Source organism: Procambarus clarkii, chromosome 73 (genome assembly GCF_040958095.1).
Source record: "Procambarus clarkii isolate CNS0578487 chromosome 73, FALCON_Pclarkii_2.0, whole genome shotgun sequence".
NCBI lineage: Eukaryota > Metazoa > Arthropoda > Malacostraca > Decapoda > Cambaridae > Procambarus > Procambarus clarkii.
Window position 1 is genome coordinate 4,754,564 of NC_091222.1, and position 21,550 is coordinate 4,776,113.

Below are 21,550 nucleotides of genomic sequence, written 5' to 3' on the forward strand. Positions count from 1 at the left end.
GTGGAGGCCAAAACCATAATCATAATCATCTGTATCAAACCTTATTACAGGTAAAACCAGTAGGCAGTCTACTGTATTTTATCAAACCGTTATTAGTATAATAGATCTCGTAATAATTTTGCAAAAATAATGGCATTTACTATTTTTAAAAGATTATTAGCAAATTTACAGAAATGGTGCATTCGGAAGACAAAACCGTGGTAGACATGGTTGGAACAAGTTAGGTGAGAGGGTGGTGGAGGCCAAAACCATAATCATAATCATCTGTATCAAACCTTATTACAGGTAAAACCAGTAGGCAGTCTACTGTATTTTATCAAACCGTTATTAGTATAATAGATCTCGTAATAATTTTGCAAAAATAATGGCATTTACTATTTTTAAAAGATTATTAGCAAATTTACAGAAATGGTGCATTCGGAAGACAAAACCGTGGTAGACATGGTTGGAACAAATTAGGTGAGAGGGTGGTGGAGGCCAAAACCATAATCATAATCATCTGTATCAAACCTTATTACAGGTAAAACCAGTAGGCAGTCTACTGTATTTTATCAAACCGTTATTAGTATAATAGATCTCGTAATAATTTTGCAAAAATAATGGCATTTACTATTTTTAAAAGATTATTAGCAAATTTACAGAAATGGTGCATTCGGAAGACAAAACCGTGGTAGACATGGTTGGAACAAGTTAGGTGAGAGGGTGGTGGAGGCCAAAACCATAATCATAATCATCTGTATCAAACCTTATTACAGGTAAAACCAGTAGGCAGTCTACTGTATTTTATCAAACCGTTATTAGTATAATAGATCTCGTAATAATTTTGCAAAAATAATGGCATTTACTATTTTTAAAAGATTATTAGCAAATTTACAGAAATGGTGCATTCGGAAGACAAAACCGTGGTAGACATGGTTGGAACAAGTTAGGTGAGAGGGTGGTGGAGGCCAAAACCATAATCATAATCATCTGTATCAAACCTTATTACAGGTAAAACCAGTAGGCAGTCTACTGTATTTTATCAAACCGTTATTAGTATAATAGATCTCGTAATAATTTTGCAAAAATAATGGCATTTACTATTTTTAAAAGATTATTAGCAAATTTACAGAAATGGTGCATTCGGAAGACAAAACCGTGGTAGACATGGTTGGAACAAGTTAGGTGAGAGGGTGGTGGAGGCCAAAACCATAATCATAATCATCTGTATCAAACCTTATTACAGGTAAAACCAGTAGGCAGTCTACTGTATTTTATCAAACCGTTATTAGTATAATAGATCTCGTAATAATTTTGCAAAAATAATGGCATTTACTATTTTTAAAAGATTATTAGCAAATTTACAGAAATGGTGCATTCGGAAGACAAAACCGTGGTAGACATGGTTGGAACAAGTTAGGTGAGAGGGTGGTGGAGGCCAAAACCATAATCATAATCATCTGTATCAAACCTTATTACAGGTAAAACCAGTAGGCAGTCTACTGTATTTTATCAAACCGTTATTAGTATAAAAGATCTCGTAATAATTTTGCAAAAATAATGGCATTTACTATTTTTAGAAGATTATTAGCAAATTTACAGAAATGGTGCATTCGGAAGACAAAACCGTGGTAGACATGGTTGGAACAAGTTAGGTGAGAGGGTGGTGGAGGCCAAAACCATAATCATAATCATCTGTATCAAACCTTATTACAGGTAAAACCAGTAGGCAGTCTACTGTATTTTATCAAACCGTTATTAGTATAATAGATCTCGTAATAATTTTGCAAAAATAATGGCATTTACTATTTTTAAAAGATTATTAGCAAATTTACAGAAATGGTGCATTCGGAAGACAAAACCGTGGTAGACATGGTTGGAACAAGTTAGGTGAGAGGGTGGTGGAGGCCAAAACCATAATCATAATCATCTGTATCAAACCTTATTACAGGTAAAACCAGTAGGCAGTCTACTGTATTTTATCAAACCGTTATTAGTATAAAAGATCTCGTAATAATTTTGCAAAAATAATGGCATTTACTATTTTTAGAAGATTATTAGCAAATTTACAGAAATGGTGCATTCGGAAGACAAAACCGTGGTAGACATGGTTGGAACAAGTTAGGTGAGAGGGTGGTGGAGGCCAAAACCATAATCATAATCATCTGTATCAAACCTTATTACAGGTAAAACCAGTAGGCAGTCTACTGTATTTTATCAAACCGTTATTAGTATAATAGATCTCGTAATAATTTTGCAAAAATAATGGCATTTACTATTTTTAAAAGATTATTAGCAAATTTACAGAAATGGTGCATTCGGAAGACAAAACCGTGGTAGACATGGTTGGAACAAGTTAGGTGAGAGGGTGGTGGAGGCCAAAACCATAATCATAATCATCTGTATCAAACCTTATTACAGGTAAAACCAGTAGGCAGTCTACTGTATTTTATCAAACCGTTATTAGTATAATAGATCTCGTAATACTTTTGCAAAAATAATGGCATTTACTATTTTTAAAAGATTATTAGCAAATTTACAGAAATGGTGCATTTGGAAGACAAAACCGTGGTAGACATGGTTGGAACAAGTTAGGTGAGAGGGTGGTGGAGGCCAAAACCATAATCATAATCATCTGTATCAAACCTTATTACAGGTAAAACCAGTACGCAGTCTACTGTATTTTATCAAACCGTTATTAGTATAATAGATCTCGTAATAATTTTGCAAAAATAATGGCATTTACTATTTTTAAAAGATTATTAGCAAATTTACAGAAATGGTGCATTCGGAAGACAAAACCGTGGTAGACATGGTTGAAACAAGTTAGGTGAGAGGGTGGTGGAGGCCAAAACCATAATCATAATCATCTGTATCAAACCTTATTACAGGTAAAACCAGTAGGCAGTCTACTGTATTTTATCAAACCGTTATTAGTATAATAGATCTCGTAATAATTTTGCAAAAATAATGGCATTTACTATTTTTAAAAGATTATTAGCAAATTTACAGAAATGGTGCATTCGGAAGACAAAACCGTGGTAGACATGGTTGGAACAAGTTAGGTGAGAGGGTGGTGGAGGCCAAAACCATAATCATAATCATCTGTATCAAACCTTATTACAGGTAAAACCAGTAGGCAGTCTACTGTATTTTATCAAACCGTTATTAGTATAATAGATCTCGTAATAATTTTGCAAAAATAATGGCATTTACTATTTTTAAAAGATTATTAGCAAATTTACAGAAATGGTGCATTCGGAAGACAAAACCGTGGTAGACATGGTTGAAACAAGTTAGGTGAGAGGGTGGTGGAGGCCAAAACCATAATCATAATCATCTGTATCAAACCTTATTACAGGTAAAACCAGTAGGCAGTCTACTGTATTTTATCAAACCGTTATTAGTATAATAGATCTCGTAATAATTTTGCAAAAATAATGGCATTTACTATTTTTAAAAGATTATTAGCAAATTTACAGAAATGGTGCATTCGGAAGACAAAACCGTGGTAGACATGGTTGGAACAAGTTAGGTGAGAGGGTGGTGGAGGCCAAAACCATAATCATAATCATCTGTATCAAACCTTATTACAGGTAAAACCAGTAGGCAGTCTACTGTATTTTATCAAACCGTTATTAGTATAATAGATCTCGTAATAATTTTGCAAAAATAATGGCATTTACTATTTTTAAAAGATTATTAGCAAATTTACAGAAATGGTGCATTCGGAAGACAAAACCGTGGTAGACATGGTTGGAACAAGTTAGGTGAGAGGGTGGTGGAGGCCAAAACCATAATCATAATCATCTGTATCAAACCTTATTACAGGTAAAACCAGTAGGCAGTCTACTGTATTTTATCAAACCGTTATTAGTATAATAGATCTCGTAATAATTTTGCAAAAATAATGGCATTTACTATTTTTAAAAGATTATTAGCAAATTTACAGAAATGGTGCATTCGGAAGACAAAACCGTGGTAGACATGGTTGGAACAAGTTAGGTGAGAGGGTGGTGGAGGCCAAAACCATAATCATAATCATCTGTATCAAACCTTATTACAGGTAAAACCAGTAGGCAGTCTACTGTATTTTATCAAACCGTTATTAGTATAATAGATCTCGTAATAATTTTGCAAAAATAATGGCATTTACTATTTTTAAAAGATTATTAGCAAATTTACAGAAATGGTGCATTCGGAAGACAAAACCGTGGTAGACATGGTTGGAACAAGTTAGGTGAGAGGGTGGTGGAGGCCAAAACCATAATCATAATCATCTGTATCAAACCTTATTACAGGTAAAACCAGTAGGCAGTCTACTGTATTTTATCAAACCGTTATTAGTATAATAGATCTCGTAATAATTTTGCAAAAATAATGGCATTTACTATTTTTAAAAGATTATTAGCAAATTTACAGAAATGGTGCATTCGGAAGACAAAACCGTGGTAGACATGGTTGGAACAAGTTAGGTGAGAGGGTGGTGGAGGCCAAAACCATAATCATAATCATCTGTATCAAACCTTATTACAGGTAAAACCAGTAGGCAGTCTACTGTATTTTATCAAACCGTTATTAGTATAATAGATCTCGTAATAATTTTGCAAAAATAATGGCATTTACTATTTTTAAAAGATTATTAGCAAATTTACAGAAATGGTGCATTCGGAAGACAAAACCGTGGTAGACATGGTTGGAACAAGTTAGGTGAGAGGGTGGTGGAGGCCAAAACCATAATCATAATCATCTGTATCAAACCTTATTACAGGTAAAACCAGTAGGCAGTCTACTGTATTTTATCAAACCGTTATTAGTATAATAGATCTCGTAATAATTTTGCAAAAATAATGGCATTTACTATTTTTAAAAGATTATTAGCAAATTTACAGAAATGGTGCATTCGGAAGACAAAACCGTGGTAGACATGGTTGGAACAAGTTAGGTGAGAGGGTGGTGGAGGCCAAAACCATAATCATAATCATCTGTATCAAACCTTATTACAGGTAAAACCAGTAGGCAGTCTACTGTATTTTATCAAACCGTTATTAGTATAATAGATCTCGTAATAATTTTGCAAAAATAATGGCATTTACTATTTTTAAAAGATTATTAGCAAATTTACAGAAATGGTGCATTCGGAAGACAAAACCGTGGTAGACATGGTTGGAACAAGTTAGGTGAGAGGGTGGTGGAGGCCAAAACCATAATCATAATCATCTGTATCAAACCTTATTACAGGTAAAACCAGTAGGCAGTCTACTGTATTTTATCAAACCGTTATTAGTATAATAGATCTCGTAATAATTTTGCAAAAATAATGGCATTTACTATTTTTAAAAGATTATTTGCAAATTTACAGAAATGGTGCATTCGGAAGACAAAACCAATTTTTCACTTTTGACAATTGAGCACCTGCTACATCCAGATTCTAGGGAGGAAAGGAAGGACGATCTTACTGGATCCCATAGCCTCTCCGAGGCACAAACCAGGCTTTTACATAACCCCCCCCCCCCCTGCACCCAAGCTTTTTAAAATAGTAAATGCCATTATTTTTGCAAAATTATTACGAGATCTATTATACTAATAACGGTAAATAAATAATAAATAGTAAATAAATCAAAATCAGTTACATTATTTTATCTTATTCATAGCATAAATGTTCTCGAAGATTACTAAAAAGAAATTGAATTAGACTACAGCAAATTGGCAAACTTTACCTTGTATCTGTTTCCACCGAGTTTGTTTGGGGCGTTCTTCAACATATCAGCAATACTTGTCTCAACATCTCTTTCAGTTGCATTAGTGTGGGTGTTGATACAGGCTTCTGGAAATTTATAAGAATTAATTAATATATATAATTATAATTCACTTTGCTATTCCCCATTCCACAGTCCTCTCGTCCTTCCCACTTCCCTGTCCCCACATCATCCCCACTATTCCCACTTCCCTGTCCCATCGTTCTCCTTACCATTTTCCCCTCCCCTGTCCTTCTTCCTTCCCCACCATCTCCCATTCACCTGTCCCTTTGTCCTCCCCAGCATTCCCCTGTCCCCACCATCCCCAACTCCCCAGTCCCCTCGTCCTCCCCACCATTACCCTCTCCTCTGTCCCCTCGTCTTCCCCACCATACCCCCCTCTCGTTCTCCCCACCATTCCAAACTACCTCATCCGATGCATTCTATAATGGTCTGATGCTTCCATCAGAAAATTGGGAACATCAAATGATCTGATATTCCCATCACTGAAAAATAAGAACAGCTAAAAAAATGAAATGAAAAAAATAAAAAAATAAACTATACTCATGAAATGAACAGTATGGTAAACAACACAGCTCAATTTCAATGCAATGTCACACAAAATTATTAAATCGAAATGAAAATAAATTGAAATCTATGAAAATTCAAATTATCAATACAATCGGAAATATTGAAATAATATCGCAACATAATATAGTGTGGGTTGCTCTTACGTGCAACAGACGGTGCTGTTTTTCAAAAAAGGCATGGTTTTACCTGTCACAAGTGTGGCATCTATACTTATACTCACGAAATGAACGGTATGGTAAACAACATAGCTCAATTGCAATGCAATGTCACAATAACATTTAATAACAATAACATTTAAATATACTTTAAGATATAATCTAGAAGAAAATAAGAACATTGAAACGGTTCATGAACTCGATTTCAATAAAGGACACTATGGGGAACTTTGAAAAACAGTTAATGAGTATAATTAGACAGACTTGTTGCTAGGCAGAGGAGTAAATAATGAGATATATGGCAAATTTTGCAAAATATACGGCACACAAACATTCATACCCAAACAAAACAAAATGCTAGGTAAGAACAAAGCAGTTGGCCCGTAGGGGAAAGGAGATACCCACAAGACTGGAATACAAGTCATTAACAAGCACACAAGTACTACACTACACAACAACCGCACTACTACCAGAACTGGACGAATCACTACCAAAACAACACATTGCACATCACTACCAAAACAACACAACACAACACAAGCATTGGCAAAGAATTATAGACCAGTTGCACTAACATCCCACATAATAAAATTATTTGAGAGTGATCAGGAGTCAGATTACTAGTTTTATAGAGACCAATGACCTCCACAATCCAGGCCAACAAGGATTTAGAGCAGTTTCTATGATCGAGCCACTGAGATCTATAAAGAATTCTGATCAAGAAAGAGATCTAGGGGTGGTTTTAGATAGAAAACTATAACCTGAGGATCATATTAAGAACATTCTGCGAGGGGCCTATGCTACACTTTTTAACTTTAGAATTGCTTTTAAATACATAGGTCAAAAAGTTTTAAAAGTTTTAAAAGTTTTTTAAACCTCTCGTGTATCATGAGTGTGTTAAAGCATCAGATGGTGCATTCAGATGATGAATATTACCTAGTTCCTTCATCTGGGAAGAATGAACACATATTGGTGCATTCGGATGATAAAAACTAACTACTGTAGTTTAATTGATCAACAGACTGTATATCATATGCAGACTGTATGTGGATCTGCGGGCCACTCCAAACAACAGCCTGGTGGACCAAGCTCCACCAGGGCTAAAGCACAAAGTGATATAGATGTGATAGAGAAACTAGGTCAAATGGAGGAGTAGGTCTGTATATTAAACAGCACCTGACGTGCACAGAGCTACTAAACTCAATGTGGTGGTAGAGTGGTGGGGGGGGGGGGGGAAACATTGCAGAAAAAAACAAAAATACAATTTGGTCAACAAAACAGCATTGTTTAAAATAGAAGACATGGGTTGTCATTTTGGGGGTAAGGTAGGTTACATTGAGTTAATTAGTTAGTACTTAGTTTTTATCTTAAACTGGTTGGGAGAGGTACAGTGTTGCTGTGCTGGTGAAAGAACACCTAAAGGTAAATTAAATAATGATTGCGAATCCACAAGAAGTTGACATAATATCGCTAGAGATCTGCAATCAGGATGATAAACTTTCCTTAAAGAATTTGACAAACACTTGCTGATAGGACATGAAGTAAATGAAATGTATGTCAAGTTTTGTGAAATATATGATAAAAGCACAACAAAATTTGTACCAAAGGAGAGATGCAGAACTAGGAAAAGGGGTTTGTTCAACAGAAATTGCGAGAGGGCCTGAGACCCAAACACACACAAATGGAATCATATAGCAAGAGGCCAAACCCCCAAACATACAAGCGATGCAAAGATGCGAGAAACAGCAGCAGCATTAAGGAGAGGGACTTAACACTTTCGCGCTCTCGGCGCTCAAAAAAAAACAATACCCCAGATGCTTTCGGCACTTCGCGCGCCTACGCGGTAAGACCGAAAAAGTGTACACTCTTTTGACTGTCCTGACAATAATTGAAGGCGCACGTATTTAAATTTGGTATCACTGTGTTCGCAATGAAATTGTCTATAAGAGCATACCTATAAAATGCCGCCCAAGCATAAGGAGTATCAACACCAAATAAAAAACTATGCAGATCACTCGCCGAGAGCGCCAAACAGCAACAAAATGTTTCCACTCTCTTAATGGTTGCGAAGCCTACAGTTGTCCTACATCGCTAATTTTGGTATCATTGGAATCGCAATAAAATTCTCTACACGGACATATGCATATGAATGTTTAATATAGGTAATTGCCCACCCGCAAGAGTGTGTGAAGTGGAGAGTAGTTAGCCGCGAGCGCACTGGCGAAAACACAGGGGGGAAATCATGCTTGGAAAGTTTATACGTTTCCTGACCCTACTTTTCTATGTACGTATTTCTTTTTTATACCAATGTGTTCGCAATAAAATTTTCTATAAGATGAACTGTATAACATTTGTACAAAACATGTGTAAGAGAAGCGCCAAATATAGAACCACGTCGCTCAGTATGCGTTCGCGGCAGAAACGAACGCATTGTTTTTGTTCGTTTGATGTTTGTCATGTTTATACTTGTTGAAACATTTTATAATTTCTATGACAGTGATCGCAGTAAAATTCCCTACACAGACATATACATAACACATACAAATATTTCCCACGTGTTGGATATATCAACGGCTAAAGGGAACCCACTGCCACACGCTCGCCACACCCCCAAACATACTTTGTGTATTTTTTTTTTTACTCAGAGAAGTTTATGTGATATAATATGCATTCTGGTACCAAAAAAATCGCAAATAAATTCTCTACAAAACAAAAGTATCCCCATCCATTTCGGTTAAAAAATGGAATTTATAGAAATATTTTTTCGATTGACGAGAAAAGTAGGCAGTTATGCGGAATCGTAAGAAAAACCAGTGACGAGTTATCTCTAATCGAAAGCGCGAAAGTGTTAAGGACCATAAATAAAGTGTGAAAATAAACTCGAGTAAATTTTTTTAACTACTCTCGACAGTGAAGAAAAACAAATATTCAGACGATTTGTGTTAGAATCATTAATCTTACACTTTCGGTCATATTCAACAACACAAATACATACACACACATTCCTGTTGCTGTAGCAAGTGAAGAATTACACACACAGATCACAATAACGTGATGCATCAAATGAACAAATCCACAAGGGCCGTGACGAGGATTCGAACCTGCGTCCGGGAGCATCCCAGACACTGCCTTAATCGACTGAGCTACAACAGGGTAAAAGGGTTGAAACCGAAGTTCTACTGAACTTACTGGATCCCATAGCCTCTCCGAGGCACAAACCAGGCTTTTACACAACCCCCCCCCCCCCTGCACCCGAGCTATGTCAACAGGCCGTTCTCCCTCTTCGCCCTTCCGAATGCACCATATCAGTAAATTTTTTAATAATCTTTTAAAAATAGTAAATGCCACTATTTTTGCAAAATTATTACGAGATCTATTATTCTATAGAATAATGCATATTAATGCATATATGCATATAAATACAAAACATAAATACAAAACAAGTAAATGTAAATAATTTTACCTTGCACCTAGATCCACCAAGCCTGTATGGCGCGCGTTTCAGTACTTCGGAAATCTAGAACTATCTTGAATCTCTAATCTGCAATGAAACAATACATATTATTGCACTTACCAAAACATGGATGAATGTAGAAAATACAGAACTATTAGCTGAATATCAAATAAATGGATTTAATCTATTTCACACAGATAGATATATTACACCGTGTATATTAGGTAATACCTAACATACACGCCTCCACACACACTACATTTGAAATGTAGTCTCAAAAAGACTACATTTCAACAGCAAAGATTACTCCATAAAAAAATAATTAAATTATTGACCAACATGAGAGAGGGTTAGCCAACATGAGGGTTGTGTTGATTGCCTGAAAATATTTAAATTGTGTAATGTATTGAATGGCATTTTTCAAGTTACAACATTTTTTAAATTACTGAACTAGGTTCTAGGCTTTGCTAGGCTTAATTCAATTATTACAGATAAGCCTAACCTAGCCTAGAACCCAGTGGGTTTTCTTCCTATTGGGGAGTGTTGTACATGCCTCGCCTCCACATACACACTAGCACAGCCAGGCCTCGCCTCCACATACACACTAGCACAGCCAGGCCTCGCCTCCACATACACCAGCACTGCCAGGCCTCGCCTCCACATACACACTAGCACAGCCAGGCCTCGCCTCCACATACACACTAGCACAGCCAGGCCTCGCCTCCACATACACCAGCACTGCCAGGCCTCGCCTCCACATACACCAGCACTGCCAGGCCTCGCCTCCACATACTCACCAGCACAGCCAGGCCTCGCCTCCACATACACCAGCACTGCCAGGCCTCGCCTCGCCTCCACATACACCAGCACTGCCAGGCCTCGCCTCCACATTTAAACCAACCAAGCCCACAAATACGTTAACATGGACCAGCATTACACCGTCTAACATACTCTGTCAGATGTAACAACTAAATTTGTGAATTCAAGACCAAATCTATTGTATAACACAGTGTTAGTACGAGAAAAACATTACTTACATTCGAAGCCGTGTTTTAAAATGGCGGCGGTCTTGTACTGACGCTCCAAACTGTGTGTTCGTTTGCGTATGATGAACGTGTGACAATTTACTACAACAATTATTTAATTATTCTTATTCTTTATTTTAATATTTTTAGGGTACATGAAATTTCAAACTTATTTGCACACAATAATATAATTGCATTGTCATAACCTTTATATATTACGGAAAATACGATGACATGAACGAAGTCAAAGTGAAGTTGAAGTCAAAGTCATTCGCCGAACGTATTAGTCATTTTTTTTCTCCCAAACGATAAGGGTAACAAATCCACAGAGAATATAAGTGTACAGTAAAGTCAATTTTATTCAGGAAAGTACATACATAGTTGATTTACAAACATAATGTTGGATTTATAGATAGAGCTAGTGCATACAATACCTAAAGCCACTATAGTAGGCCTATAGCATTTCAGGCAACTGGGCAGTATATATGGACCCCTTACTCAAATCTCTGAATATGTTATATATTAAGTCCCTGCACATACTCTCATGTGTATTTTATATATATAAAACGCTGCACTGTAATGTCAATCCTGACCTTAAAAGCTTCCTAGAAGGTTGTAACAGATCCCATGAGCACCACACCAGAAACAAATACCTATTTGATATTCCAAGAGTACGACTTAGTCAAACTAGAAATGCTTTACAAATCAAGAGACCTCGAATGTGGAATGATCTTCCCAATTATGTTAAAAACTGTACCTCTCCCAACCAGTTTAAGATAAATAAAGATAAATTTATAAGTTAAGAAAAATTCCACAAATCAACAACCCTGTTACTGACCCTGTATTTACCCAAGTCTTTCCTAAATCTAAACTTATCCAATTTATACCCATTGTTTCGTGTTCTATCTTGTGTTGACAATTTTAATACCCTATTAATATCCCCTTTGTTATATCTATTCAGGAAATTGTGGTTGATCTCGAACCCATTGATAATGTGACGACTTATACAGAATTTTGTAACTATATCATCAAGATTGTAACCAGCTTAGCTAATTGTAGTGTGGTGTTCAGTCCCTAAGCCCATATATGTGCCTCTCTAACCATTTAGGTTACAGGGCAAAAACATAAAAACAAAGGTAACTGCAGAAGGCCTATTGGCCCATACCAGGCAGCTCCTATCTATAACAGATAAACACTAAGTACTACCTAATTAACTCAATGTAACCTACCAACCTAACCCCCAAAATGTCAATCCATATCTTTTATTTTAAACAATGCTGTTTTGTTGACCAAATTGTATTTTTACTCTTTTTCTGTCAGGTTTCTCCCACCCCTGTTTTTTCCCTTTTTTCTTATTTTTTCTCAACATAATTCATACTTTAATTATGCGGATCAGGACATCACCTGATCAAACACATCAAACATCGTTTGACCACCATCAAACACACACATTTCATGTGTGTTTGACGCTCACTGATATGTACCAGCGTTGTTTTATATATGGTGCTATTCTATCTTACGCTTTGTTGCTCTTTTTTACCTACGGGCTCATAGAACATTCTATTGCGAAAACATTGGCACAAAAATGAATGACGTACATACAATAATAATGTCAGGACAGTGATATAATTATAAACTTTCAAAGCACTGTATCGCCCATGTGTCGTCTTGTCACCAATACTGGGTAACAGTTCCGCCACTTCCCACACTCTTGCGGGTGGGCAGCGACCATTATTCTACGTTTATATTCATATCACCGTGTTGGGAATTTCATTGCGAGTACATTGATACCAAAATTAACGCTGTAGGACAAGTGTGGAAGTGATAACAATCCCAAGAGTAAAAACATTTTGTTGCTCTTGGGCACTCACGGCGAGTCATCTACGTAGGTATTTATTGGGTGCTGGTATTCATATAACTTTTGGTGACCGTTTTTGCTGATTTTCTTCTAGAGAATGTTATTGCGAACACGTTGGTACCAAAATGAAATACATAGCTCGAGAACTAAGGTCAGGAGAGTAAAAAGAGTATACACATTTTTGTTTTGACGCTTAATTAAGGTTATTGTGAGTACTCATCGCCTGCCTAGAAACTGGAACTAGTAATTCCATCTATCATACATATCATACAAGAGGAGCCACACATCTATGGATCATCCAATAAAATCAGCAGACTTCTAGATGTTACTACTGCTCCGCTTAGACTCGGTTACAAGTATCTCTGGGAATTCTCATTATCTGCTGATGTAGACCTGACCAAATGTAAACTGTGTCAACAAAATTATTCGCACACCCTCCGTCACTATGTGATGGAGTGCGAAAAGATACATGAATTTAGAGACAATTCTATAACCAATGTTCCAGCGATGTGTCAATATTTCATTCAAAATGATCTGCTACCAGAAATTTTAGCCAAATATCCCCAGTTTGCTAACTGTAGATAACAACTAAGTGATTGTAACCTATCCACCGCTGCCCACTGGATGGGGGACGGTGTGCAGGACAAACATATAAATTTTGATACTAGCTCTCCACATATGTCAGTTGCTTAATTTAGAACCTGTACTTGAGGTCGATCTCGAACCCATTGTTGATGTGATGACTTATATTGAATTTTGTAACTAGCTCATCAAGATTGTAACTTGCTTAGCTAAATGAATTGTGGGGTTCAGTCCCTGAGCCCATTATGTGCCTCTGTAACCCTTTCCACAACCGCCCACAAGATGGGTATGGGGTGCATAATGGGGTGGGGTGTCTTGGCCAAACGTGCCACATCAAAACCACAAGTTGACATTGAATGTGAATTAACAATGAGACAAGTAAGATTTATACTAATACATTTATACTAACTCTGTTGAGCGTTGACCATTTATACATCAAATCTGTTGATGTGAGCACTTTAGTTTAGTCTGCCGTTTAAAGAAAAAAAGAGCATATCAATGGTATATCACAGAAAACGAATTTATCATAAACTCATGTATTTGTCTTATCATATTGAACTGCATTCATATTTTTAATATATAACAATATGAATATACAAATTTCTGTAAATCCCCTACCTTGTTGGAATCTGTGGAAATGAATGAGCAAATGTGCTGGCTGAAGGCGCTGAAGGAAACCACATTGGTTTCATTTTGGATACAAATGTCCATGGAAATTCAAAATGGAAACTAATTATATAGTTGAACCTGCAGAGACGAGTTTAAGAATCTGTGTTGAGAGTGATGGACACAGCCTTCACAATTATACTTCAGAGAATGTAAACATCTAAGAGTCATTAGAAATATGTGTAGAATAATAAACCCTACATTGTTTGAGTTAGGGAAAACACCATTTGTGATATATAGATACTATAGCTGTTCCTAAAGATTCACCCTTTTTTGCACCAGCAAGATAACATATAAGATTTTAAGAGTTGACGAATGTTAATATTCTTGTTTGATAAACTGTGAACTTGAGACATAGTTAATAAGAACATATTAACACAACAAAATGTTTTCAGAATCCTTAACACCACTTTCCAGCAACTTATATAATTTATATAAATTATTTTAGAGAATAATACATAAATTATATATTTAAACATGATATAGTGTTTAGTGGAATGTATAAGGAGTCAAATTGTGTTAAAAAGAGCAATTTTTAGAAAATTTGGAAAAATACTTTTTTCTGTTCAAATTATAACTAAATGGATTATAAAGGTTTCACTCAGCCAATATATATCATTCACAATTTATTAATGAATTTTACAAAAAAACACCATAAATTTTATATTTAAACATGTAAAAACTATTTGTTTTACATTTGGAAGAAAATAATTGTAGAAAAACAATTTATAATTAAACCTTTGTGTTTGGATTTTTTGAGTAAAAGTTTCTCAAAGGCTTTCCTGCACCATCTCAATGCAAATCATTCCCACACCTATGGCAAGAGATAGGCGAACGTTGTGTAGATGATTTGTGTTTGCTGGGTGCCGCTTTCAGGACTTGGCATATGTTGGGTATAAAAAGTCTTAATATCAAACTTCGAATACGTGCAGAGAGCCAGAATTTGGCTCCAAAATATGGCTCAGGCCTCGTAATTGGGGTATTTGGGATATTTTCAAAACTGCAGGAATGTTTGAGACAAATGTGACCAAACGCTCTTTCAGTACTTGGCATATGTTGGGTATAAAAAAGTCGCAATTTCAAACTGCGAATACGTGCAGAGACTGAATTTGGCTCCAAAATATGGCTCAAGCCTCAAAATTGGGATACTTGGGATATTTTGAAAACTGCAGGGGAGTTTGTGCAAAATGTGACTCACTGCCGCTTTCAGGACTTGGCATATGTTTCGTATAAAAAGTCGTAATTTCAAACTGCGAATACGTGCAGAAAGCCAGAATTTGGCTCCAAAATATGGCTCAGGACCTGATATTGGGATGTTTGGGATATTTTTAAAACTGCAGGAAGGTTTGGGACAAATGTGACCAAACGGAACTTTCAGTACTTCCCATATGTTGGGTATAAAAAAATCGTAATTTCAAACTGCGAATACGTGCAGAGAGCCAGAATTTATCTCGAAAATATGGCTCAGGCCTCGAAATTGGGAAGTTTGGGATATTTTGAAAACTGCAGGGGGGTTTGTGCAAAATGTGACTCACTGCCGCTTTCAGTACTTGGCATATGTTGGGTATAAAAAGTCGTAATATCAAACTGCGAATACGTGCAGAGAGCCAGAATTTGGCTCCAAAATATGGCTCAGAACTCGATATTGGGATGTTTGGGATATTTTGAAAACTGCAGGAAGGTTTGAGACAAATGTGACCAAACGCCGCTTTCAGTACTTTGACTAAGTTGGGTAAAAATGTCGTAATTTCAAACTGCGAATACATGCAGAGCCAGAATTTGGCTCCAAAATATGGCTCAGGCCTCGAAATTGGGATATTTGGGATATTTCGAAAACTGCAGGGGAGTTTGTGCAAAATGTGACTCACTGCCGCTATCAGGACTTGGCATATGTTGGGTATAAAAAGTCGTAATTTTAAACTGCGAATACGTGTAGAAAGCCAGTATTTGGCTCCAAAATATGGTTCAGGCCTCGAAATTGGGATATTTGGGATATTTCGAAAACAGCAGTGGCGTTTGTGCAAAATGTGACTCACTGCCGCTTTCAGGACTTGGCATATGTTGGGTATAAAAAGTCTTAATATCAAACTTCGAATACGTGCAGAGAGCCAGAATTTGGCTCCAAAATATGGCTCAGGCCTCGTAATTGGGATATTTTGAAAACTGCAGGAATGTTTGGGACAAATGTGACCAAACGCTCTTTCAGTACTTGGCATATGTTGGGTATAAAAAAGTCGCAATTTCAAACTGCGAATACGTGCAGACACTGAATTTGGCTCCAAAATATGGCTCAAGCCTCGAAATTGGGATACTTGGGATATTTTGAAAACTGCAGGGGAGTTTGTGCAAAATGTGACTCTCTGCTGCGTCCAGTACTTGTTATATGTTGGGTATAAAAATTCGTAATATCAAACTGCGAATACGTGCAGAGAGCCAGAATTTGGCTGCAAAATATGGCTCAGGCCTCGAAATTGGGATATTTGGTATATTTTGAAAACTGCAGGGAGGTTTGGGACAAATGTGACCAAACGCCACTTTCAGTACTTGGCATATGTTGGGTATAAAAAAGTCGCAATATAAAACTGCGAATACGTGCAGAGAGCCAGATTTTGGCTCCAAAATATGGCTCAGGCCTCGAAATTGGGATATTTGGGATATTTTGAAAACTGCAGGGGTGTTTGTGCAAAATGTGACTCACTGCTGCTTTCCCGCCAAACACACACCGAAACTACGACGTTGGTACAACGTTCGAACAAGTTTTAACACCTCCTAACCAGTTATAACAACCAATATAGCAAGTTGTAACAACGTTCTAATACGTCATAAACACGTTAAGCCAAGATGTAACAACTTTATTACAAGTTGTAACAAGCGGAAAATAGAGACAGTTTCGGTTTGTGTTGCCAGGGTTCAGGACTTTGCATATGTTGGGTATAAAAGTCGTAATATCAAACTGCGAATACGTGCAGAGGGCCAGAATTTGGCTCCAAAATATGGCTCAGGACTCGATATTGGGATGTTTGGGATATTTTGAAAACTACAGGGAAGTTGTGCAAAAAGTGACTCACTGCCGTTTTCAGGACTGAGCATATGTTGGGTATAAAAATCTTAATTTCAAACTGCGAATACGTACAGAGAACCAGAATTTGGCTCCAAAATATGGCTCAGGCCTCGAAATTAGGACGTTTGGGATATTTTGAAAACTGCAGGGGAGTTTATGCCAAATGTGATTCACTGCCGCTTTCAGTACTTGGCATATGTTTGGTATAAAAAGTCGTAATATCAAATTGCGAGTACGTGCAAAGAGCCAGAATTTGACTCCAAAATATGGCTCAGGCCTCGAAATTGGGATGTTTGGGATATTTTGAAAACTGCAGGAAGGTTTGGGACAAATGTGACCAAACGCTGCTTTTAGTACTTATCATAAGTTGGGTATAAAAAAGTCGTAATTTCAAACTGCGAATACATGCAGAGCCAGAATTTGGCTCCAAAATATGGCTCAGGCCTCGAAATTGGGATGTTTGGGATATTTTGAAAACTGCAGGGGAGTTTGTGCAAAATGTGACTCACTGCCGCGTCCAGTACTTAACATATGTTGGGATATAAAAAGTCGTAATATCAAACTGCGAATACGTGCAGAGAGCCAGAATTTGGCTCCAAAATATGGTTCAGGCCTCGAAATTGGGATATTTAGGATATTTTGAAAACTTCAGGTAGGTTTGGGACAAATGTGACCAAAAGCCGCTTTCAGTACTTGGCATATGTTGGGTATAAAAAAGTCGCAATTTCAAACTGCGAATACGTGCAGAGAGCCAGAATTTGGCTCCAAAATATGGCTCAGGCCTCGAAATTAGGACGTTTGGGATATTTTGAAAACTGCAGGGGAGTTTATGCCAAATGTGATTCACTGCCGCTTTCAGTACTTGGCATATGTTTGGTATAAAAAGTCGTAATATCAAATTGCGAGTACGTGCAAAGAGCCAGAATTTGACCCCAAAATATGGCTCGGGCCTCGATATTGGGATATTTGGGATATTTTGAAAACTGCAGGGAGGTTTGGGACAAATGTGACTAAACGCCGATTTCAGTCCTTCGCATATGTTGGGTATAAAAAAGTCGTAATTTCAAACTGCGAATACATGCAGAGCCAGAATTTGGCTCCAAAATATGGTTCAGGCCTCGAAATTGGGATGTTTGGGATATTTTGAAAACTGCAGGGGAGTTTGTGCAAAATGTGACTCACTGCCGTTTTTAGTACTTGGCATATGTTGGGTATAAAATGTCGTAATATCAAACTGCGAATACGTGCAGAGAGCCAAAATTTGGCTCCAAAATATGGCTCAGAACTCGATATTGGGATGTTTGGGATATTTTGAAAACTGCAGGAAGGTTTGGGACAAATGTGACCAAACGCTGCTTTCAGTACTTCGCATAAGTTGGGTATAAAAAAGTCGTAATTTCAAACTGCGAATACATGCAGAGCCAGAATTTGGCTCCAAAATATGGCTCAGGCCTCGAAATTGGGATGTTTGAGATATTTTGAAAACTGCAGGGGAGTTTGTGCAAAATGTGACTCACTGCCGCTTTCAGGACTTGGCATATGTTTCGTATAAAAAGTCGTAATTTCAAACTGCGAATACGTGCAGAAAGCCAGAATTTGGCTCCAAAATATGGCTCAGGACCTGATATTGGGATGTTTGGGATATTTTTAAAACTGCAGGAAGGTTTGGGACAAATGTGACCAAACGGAACTTTCAGTACTTCCCATATGTTGGGTATAAAAAAATCGTAATTTCAAACTGCGAATACGTGCAGAGAGCCAGAATTTATCTCGAAAATATGGCTCAGGCCTCGAAATTGGGAAGTTTGGGATATTTTGAAAACTGCAGGGGGGTTTGTGCAAAATGTGACTCACTGCCGCTTTCAGTACTTGGCATATGTTGGGTATAAAAAGTCGTAATATCAAACTGCGAATACGTGCAGAGAGCCAGAATTTGGCTCTAAAATATGGCTCAGAACTCGATATTGGGATGTTTGGGATATTTTGAAAACTGCAGGAAGGTTTGAGACAAATGTGACCAAACGCCGCTTTCAGTACTTTGACTAAGTTGGGTAAAAATGTCGTAATTTCAAACTGCGAATACATGCAGAGCCAGAATTTGGCTCCAAAATATGGCTCAGGCCTCGAAATTGGGATATTTGGGATATTTCGAAAACTGCAGGGGAGTTTGTGCAAAATGTGACTCACTGCCGCTATCAGGACTTGGCATATGTTGGGTATAAAAAGTCGTAATTTTAAACTGCGAATACGTGTAGAAAGCCAGTATTTGGCTCCAAAATATGGTTCAGGCCTCGAAATTGGGATATTTGGGATATTTCGAAAACAGCAGTGGCGTTTGTGCAAAATGTGACTCACTGCCGCTTTCAGGACTTGGCATATGTTGGGTATAAAAAGTCTTAATATCAAACTTCGAATACGTGCAGAGAGCCAGAATTTGGCTCCAAAATATGGCTCAGGCCTCGTAATTGGGATATTTTGAAAACTGCAGGAATGTTTGGGACAAATGTGACCAAACGCTCTTTCAGTACTTGGCATATGTTGGGTATAAAAAAGTCGCAATTTCAAACTGCGAATACGTGCAGACACTGAATTTGGCTCCAAAATATGGCTCAAGCCTCGAAATTGGGATACTTGGGATATTTTGAAAACTGCAGGGGAGTTTGTGCAAAATGTGACTCTCTGCTGCGTCCAGTACTTGTTATATGTTGGGTATAAAAATTCGTAATATCAAACTGCGAATACGTGCAGAGAGCCAGAATTTGGCTGCAAAATATGGCTCAGGCCTCGAAATTGGGATATTTGGTATATTTTGAAAACTGCAGGGAGGTTTGGGACAAATGTGACCAAACGCCACTTTCAGTACTTGGCATATGTTGGGTATAAAAAAGTCGCAATATAAAACTGCGAATACGTGCAGAGAGCCAGATTTTGGCTCCAAAATATGGCTCAGGCCTCGAAATTGGGATATTTGGGATATTTTGAAAACTGCAGGGGTGTTTGTGCAAAATGTGACTCACTGCTGCTTTCCCGCCAAACACACACCGAAACTACGACGTTGGTACAACGTTCGAACAAGTTTTAACACCTCCTAACCAGTTATAACAACCAATATAGCAAGTTGTAACAACGTTCTAATACGTCATAAACACGTTAAGCCAAGATGTAACAACTTTATTACAAGTTGTAACAAGCGGAAAATAGAGACAGTTTCGGTTTGTGTTGCCAGTGTTCAGGACTTTGCATATGTTGGGTATAAAAAGTCGTAATATCAAACTGCGAATACGTGCAGAGGGCCAGAATTTGGCTCCAAAATATGGCTCAGGACTCGATATTGGGATGTTTGGGATATTTTGAAAACTACAGGGAAGTTGTGCAAAAAGTGACTCACTGCCGTTTTCAGGACTGAGCATATGTTGGGTATAAAAATCTTAATTTCAAACTGCGAATACGTACAGAGAACCAGAATTTGGCTCCAAAATATGGCTCAGGCCTCGAAATTAGGACGTTTGGGATATTTTGAAAACTGCAGGGGAGTTTATGCCAAATGTGATTCACTGCCGCTTTCAGTACTTGGCATATGTTTGGTATAAAAAGTCGTAATATCAAATTGCGAGTACGTGCAAAGAGCCAGAATTTGACTCCAAAATATGGCTCAGGCCTCGAAATTGGGATATTTTGAAAACTGCAGAGGGGTTTGTTCAAAATGTGACTCACTGCCGTTTTTAGTACTTGGCATATGTTGGGTATAAAATGTCGTAATATCAAACTGCGAATACGTGCAGAGAGCCAAAATTTGGTTCCAAAATATGGCTCAGAACTCGATATTGGGATGTTTGGGATATTTTGAAAACTGCAGGAAGGTTTGGGACAAATGTGACCAAACGCTGCTTTTAGTACTTATCATAAGTTGGGTATAAAAAAGTCGTAATTTCAAACTGCGAATACATGCAGAGCCAGAATTTGGCTCCAAAATATGGCTCAGGCCTCGAAATTGGGATGTTTGGGATATTTTGAAAACTGCAGGGGAGTTTGTGCAAAATGTGACTCACTGCCGCGTCCAGTACTTAACATATGTTGGGATATAAAAAGTCGTAATATCAAACTGCGAATACGTGCAGAGAGCCAGAATTTGGCTCCAAAATAAAGTTCAGGCCTCGAAATTGAGATATTTAGGATATTTTGAAAACTTCAGGGAGGTTTGGGACAAATGTGACCAAAAGCCGCTTTCAGTACTTGGCATATGTTGGGTATAAAAAAGTCGCAATTTCAAACTGCGAATACGTGCAGAGAGCCAGAATTTGGCTCCAAAATATGGCTCAGGCCTCGAAATTAGGACGTTTGGGATATTTTGAAAACTGCAGGGGAGTTTATGCCAAATGTGATTCACTGCCGTTTTTAGTACTTGGCATATGTTGGGTATAAAATGTCGTAATATCAAACT

The 21,550-nt window shown here is 37.4% G+C and overlaps 1 long non-coding RNA gene across 1 annotated transcript in view; it reads right to left on the reverse strand.

Annotated features, from left to right (window-relative positions):
• Positions 1-10,038, reverse strand: part of LOC138356574 (uncharacterized) — a 12,750-nt gene extending 2,712 nt beyond the window's left edge. The window contains exons 1-2 of the long non-coding RNA XR_011224533.1: positions 9,927-10,038; positions 5,700-5,806 (exon numbers count right to left, since the gene is read on the reverse strand). This is a non-coding gene — a long non-coding RNA (uncharacterized lncRNA). The remainder of the gene's footprint in view (positions 1-5,699; positions 5,807-9,926) is intronic.
• Positions 10,039-21,550: the final 11,512 nt, after the last annotated feature.